Source organism: Taurulus bubalis (genome assembly GCF_910589615.1).
Source record: "Taurulus bubalis genome assembly, chromosome: 10".
Lineage (NCBI taxonomy): Eukaryota > Metazoa > Chordata > Actinopteri > Perciformes > Cottidae > Taurulus > Taurulus bubalis.
The window spans coordinates 13,226,502-13,232,799 of NC_136598.1; the positions used below are offsets into that span (position 1 = coordinate 13,226,502).

The 6,298-nt window shown below is 41.1% G+C and overlaps 1 pseudogene across 1 annotated transcript; it reads left to right on the forward strand.

Moving 5' to 3' along the window:
- Positions 1–1,057: 1,057 nt before the first annotated feature.
- LOC306742180 (transient receptor potential cation channel subfamily V member 1-like) lies at positions 1,058–6,098 on the forward strand (annotated as a pseudogene). Its single transcript has 13 exons — positions 1,058–1,187; positions 1,535–1,687; positions 2,105–2,242; positions 2,340–2,605; positions 3,122–3,296; positions 3,610–3,730; positions 3,838–3,917; positions 4,105–4,114; positions 4,333–4,342; positions 4,501–4,832; positions 5,126–5,221; positions 5,679–5,785; positions 5,867–6,098. The product of its transcript is annotated as a transient receptor potential cation channel subfamily V member 1-like (transcript).
- Positions 6,099–6,298: the final 200 nt, after the last annotated feature.

Below are 6,298 nucleotides of genomic sequence, written 5' to 3' on the forward strand. Positions count from 1 at the left end.
AAGAGCACAGTGGCCTCCATAATCCTTAAATGGAAGAAGTTTGGGACGACCAGAACTCTTCCTAGACCTGGTCGTCCAGCCAAACTGAGCAATCGTGGGAGAAGAGCCTTGGTGAGAGAGGTAAAGAAGAACCCAAAGATCACTGTGGCTGAGCTCCAGAGATGCAGTAGGGAGATGGGAGAAAGTTCCACAAAGTCAACTATCACTGCAGCCCTCCGCCAGTCGGGGCTTTATGGCAGAGTGGCCCGACAGAAGCCTCTCCTCAGTGCAAGACATATGAAAGCTTGCATAGAGTTTGCCAAAAAACACATGAAGGACTCCCAGACTATGATAAATAAGATTCTCTGGTCTGATGAGACCAAGATTGAACTTTTTGGCATTAATTCTAAGCGGTATGTGTGGAGAAAACCAGGCACTGCTCATCACCTGCCCAATACAATCCCAACAGTGAAACATGGTGGTTGCAGCATCATGCTATGGGGGTGTTTTTCAGCTGCAGGGACAGGACGACTGGTTGCAATTGAAGGAAATATGAATGCGGCCAAGTACAGAGATATCCTGGAAGAAAACCTCTTCCAGAGTGCACTGGACCTCAGAATGGGCCGAAGGTTTACCTTCCAACAAGACAATACTAAAACTAAGCACACAGCTAAACAAACAAAGGAGCTAACAGAGCTAACAAAGCTAACAAAGGAGTGGCTTTGGAACAACTTTGTGACCAATCTTGACTGGCCCAGCCAGAGCCCTGACCTAAACCCAATTGAGCATCTCTGGAGAGACCTGAAAATGGCTGTCCACCAACATTCACCAGGAATAATGGCAGAGGATCCCCAAGTCCAGGTGTGAAAAACGTGTTGCATCATTCCCAAGAAGACTCATGGCTGTACTAGCTCAAAAGGGTGATTCTACTCAATACTGAGCAAAGGGTCTGAATACTTATGACCATGTGATATTTCATTTTTTTGATTTTAGCAAATGGCTGCAATGATACAAAGAGTGAAAAATTTAAAGGGGTCTGAATACTTTCCGTACCCACTGTAATACCAGTATTGACAGCATGTTCAGCAAAGCATTCACCACGGAGAGAGTCTTTGAAGCGGCATCCCAGGGAGACGCAACTCAACTAGATGGCCTGCTTGATTACCTGCGAGTTAATGATAAGCAATTTACAAGCCCAGAGTTCACAGGCAAGTAGGAATGAAGCACTTTGTGTGTTTTTTAATAACTGACCATTTGCTGCTGTTATCTATGTTCATGTTGGTTTGAAACAGTATAGCTATGTCTCCTTAAAAGTGTGTTTGTGCTGTGAAATTAAGGTTTGTCATGCAGAGCAAGACGGTCTCTAAAAGAGTTTTGTTCAGAAACTTCACTGACAGAAAGTCAGAGGTTAGAATGAAATGGATAAGGCTCATTAAATTTAAGAGCACATAAAAACAATGTTTTGAAAATGTAACTCCGAAGAAGCTGAATGTAAATTAGTCTGTAAAACTTGTATGTCTCAAAAGGAACAATTTGTGTGCAGTGTGACTTTTAGATGAGAGAAATGGAAAAACAGCACTCCTGAAAGCTTTGCTGAACCTAAAGGATGGCAAAAATGACACTGTTAAAGTCCTGCTGGACATAGCTGAGAAAACTGGAGACTTAAACAATTTTATCAACGCATCTTACAGAGATCCTTGCTTCAATGGTAGGTGAACAGAAAACTGGCCTTCACGAGTGATTGTACTTCTGAAGCTGATGGTCCAAAGAATAGAAGTTATTGTTGTAAAGACTGTACAGCCCTTTGAGGCAAAATTATATATCCCGAAAGGCCTCATAAAACAATGTAGAATCCATATATTTCACTCATTCGAAATGTATGCTATTGCCAGAATACCCAAGAAATGAATAAAGCTGCCTTTTAATTATTTTTTCTGAGAAACACTACTGCTTTTGTACACAGAGACTTGTTTTGGCTTAAATGTCCACCAGAAAACATTTTAGGGCGTCTGGGTCCTCATAAAATTCTTACATTTCAAGAAGATCTTAAACTTGAGAGACTAACGATGTGCAGAAAACATTAAAACCCTTTGTCCTGTACCACTAAAACACATGTCACTCACAGGTCAGACAGCTTTGCACATAGCCATTGAGAGAAAGAGCTTTGACCATGTGAAACTGTTGGTCCAGACAGGAGCAGATGTTCAAGCCAAAGCCAATGGGAGGTTCTTCCAGCCTAACGCAGGACTGGGCTTTTATTTTGGTGGGTAATTCATCCAACAAAGAACCCAGAAGCGACGTTTTCTATCCCAGTTGTTTGTAACCAAGTGACTTAATCACCTTTTTTGTGCTTCCAATAGGAGAGCTTCCTCCGTCACTGGCTGCCTGCACCAACCAGCCCAACCAGAGCTGACTTAACTGACAAAGACTCGCCAGGAAACATTGTCTTGCACGCCTTGATAGTCATAACAGATAATACAGCAGAACACACAGATATAATAGCTAAGATGTATTGCAACATTCTTATTCAGCACAACAGAGTTGAGGAAAAATCATGTTGGAAATGATTGAAAATAATCAGGTGCTGACTCCTCTGAAGTTGACAGCCAAGCTAGGCAAGATTAGGGTAGGTTTAGTTTCTTTTTCAGCTCCTTGTGTTTTGTTTTCGGGAAAACTTTTTTTAGCGTGGTTCCATTGCCTTATAACATTTGAACTGACCATGAAAAACCCGCCATACATCTCAAATAATGAGAGGATGATCATGGTTGGATTACTGAATGAGTCTACTGGGCTCCGGCCCAACAGGTTAGGGGTCCCTGGGTCAAACCTCTGTTCGAAATAACTGCGAACATATCCTGAGGCGCGATATGACCACAACAAAAAACTAGAAAAATGCGACCAAGGAATGCAGAACAACCAAAAAGATGCAAAGCGTTGACAAAGCGACTCAAAACAACTACAGAAAGATCCTAAATTATCAAAAAGATGCCTCTTTGAATCTGTAGCTCTTGTTCTTATGTAGAAGGAGTGAGAGCCCTTTACATGTCTCTGACAAGGGGCCCATTGTCCGATCATTTGTCCATGAAGATTATTGTATTATCACAAAAGATAATCATCTCCTCTCTGATCTCTCATTGGCCAGCTGCTCAGGCACATGCTATACCGGGAGTTTGTTGATGAGGAGATGAGGTTGCTTTCCAGGAAGTTTACAGAATGGGTCTGTGGATGACACAAGGTCTATGGACGGCACAAGTTCCATTGACACTAACGAAGACCACTCTGTGTTGGAGAAAGTCATCTTCGGGAGTGAAATTCCGGTATGAAATATCTATTTTGACCCAATTTTAACTTAAATATGTATTTTATATGATGTTAATTTTATAGATGTAAACATCTAACTATATATGGAAATGATGCTCAGGATATGCCTATTTTAATGGAGGAATTATGTAGCAGCACTAGAAAAGCACAGACAAATCGGTCAATGCTCTGGCAGCAATCTACCGTTACATTTTTTAGGCAGACGAGTTTTTGCAAATAAGCTTTTTAATAAAAGGCTTTTTGAGGGTTGCTGTGCCAGTTGAAATAGAGGCCTTAGATGTGGAAATGATCCTCTGAATGTTGCCTCAGAATCGTCCCGAGATGCTCCAGATCCAAGTGGGACAGGTTTGCTTCCAAGTTATTCTTGATGAATTTATTGGTCTACCTGTCATACCTGATCATCTTCACTACAGGAAGGAAGGACAGACATGTAAGGCAAAAAAAAACAAAAAACATCCACTGACTCAAAACCGGAAAACTATGTTTAAACGTCTTCATCAGCCCAGAGAAAAGACTCCTAACCCTTTTGACTTGCAGCCACCTTTTCCTGTTGAAGATGTCCCCCTCGACTACATTCGCTACACTGGCGAGGTCCTCAGTGTCCTTCGAGCGGTGTGGTTTTTCTAAAAAGAGTCCCAATCATTTTCAAACTATTTCCATATGTCTTGACTCCCAAATCCACCAGATAACTGTAGCGCTGTACACGAATGGATTCCATGACATTCTATTTTAAGCATCGGGGTCAACCTCTTGCAAGGTACATATTTATTATCACTCCCGTCTCACCACTCCACTCTTTTGCAGTTTCCTGCAGGCAACGCTACTCCTGATGAGCACCCTTTTGTTCTGTTGTGGGTTGGAATCCTCGTGATCTCGCTGGCTCTTGCCTGGATCAATGTTCTTTACTATTCAAGAGGCTCTAAACAAATGTGGATGTAGTAGAGTGTCATGATGGAAAGAGTAAGTATTAGTAGCCAAAAGTATCATAGTGAGACATGGGTTACCTGATTTACGGTCTCTGTCTCTTTTTAGATGATCCTGGGTGAGTGTTCCCCTTTTTGTGTGTCTATAGTGTTTTTCTTTTGGGATTTTCTGCTGGTAAAACACGGACTCAAAATGCAAAAAGTTAAGCACATGTAGAATGAGGAATTTAAGATGTTTTCCAAAGTAAAGTCTTCTGACGACTTAACTCTTCTGTAGCTATTGTTGCCCTAATAGAAGAATCTCCTCCAACTCAAAAGCTTCCTGAAGGCACACCGGCACATGGGAGGAGCTTTGATGTCGAGCCATTTAAGTACAAGAAGCCAAGTTTCAACGACGTCCGTTTTACAACGCTGGAATTGTTCAAGTTCAGTACCGGAATGGAAGACCTGGAGTTCACGGACACTGTTCAGTACAAGGTAGTGTTCTACATCTTGCTCATCATGTACATAGTGCTCACTTACATCCTGCTGCTCAACATGCTCATAGCCGTGATGGGCAACACAGTCGAAAGAATCTCCAAAGAAAGCGAAAACATCTGTAAACTGCAGGTGGGAAGCTGCTCTAGTCTGTAAACTTGTTTTACAGCACACAAAACCTCGTAGGAATAAATTGATCTCACAAATCCAGGGTACTTCTGTAAAGTCTGTAAATACGGTTTTATATTAGTAGCTCCAACACAGGGAATTCAAACAAAGCTAACCCACCTTATACATCAGAGTGAATATCTTAAATATATAAAATTGTTTGTAGAAATGCTTCGATGTTAAGTGTGCTTCTAGATTGTGCGCAAACCAAATAAAACTGGAAAACACCACTGACATTTTGTTGCACATCCTTTACAATTTTGGACATGGAGTGGACTCTACCGAGGTGGCTGAAGAGTAAGCTGTACTCCAGGGAGTCGAAAGTGGTGCATTTCAGAAGCGAGATTTTTCCGGTAAACCACGACTGCATGTCGCATATTAACTCCTAATGTTTAATCTGCATAGGTGTTAAAGTATCGGACGTCACTTGGAAAAAATGACTGTATTAATCCTGAACCCTGAGTGCATATAATGACTACTGGCAAACATCTTTTAATGGCACAGTCAAACTTCATCATTTAACACAGACCTCCCTGTGAATGTTTTACAGAAAGCTTTTATTTGGTAAAAAAAAAAAAGTAGCCCGGTTAAATAGTAAAGGGAATAATCCAGATTGACCAGGACTTTTTCTTTTTCTGCTGAGTTTTAAAATATTTCAATGCTTTGAGCACCTTAAACATTGTATTGTGGTGACAAGAGATGACATTGAATGCCACTACAGGTATTTAATTACCCTTGAATCTTACTGCGGAATATCAGAAGCATGTCAAGCATTTCTAGTATTCCAATGTGTGTCGTCTTCGACCTCAGGGTGGAGGAAATAAACTGGACACAATGGAGGTCAGATGTTGGGCACATCCGGGAGGAAGACCCCGAGGAAAGCATGATGAATTCACAGCTCCCCGACCAAAGTGCTGGTAGGACAACAGAGCAGACAAACAAACAACTTGCTGTTTTCTTACTTAAAAATAATTCTGAGTTGTTTTTTAATCTTCCAGGGAATCTGTGGAACACAAATCCATTCTTGGAGAGGCTCTGTGCCGGACGAGCGCACAGGCATGGCCTAGATTCAGCAGAACATCCAAAGTCAGAACCATTTCACATTGAGTTTGAAAGTTTAGAAAAAAAAATTGTATGCTATGGCCACTTTTTTATATTTCACCACTTAAGAAAAACAATAATCTGTACTGTGTATACTGCATCTGTAGCAATAACTAGAGGTGATTTGTCTCAGAATTATACCTATATGAACACTAATGCCCTTCTTTTGAATGTTAGCCGATAGATACAAGGCATAGTTGGATCTGCAACTCAATTATCTTGACCATATGTATGTGTTCAAAACAAATACAGTCTCTCGTAAAAGCTCTGTGTTTGCAAACTTTATTTTGGTTAGGGGGAATGTTTGTGCAAGACATTTTTATTCCTGA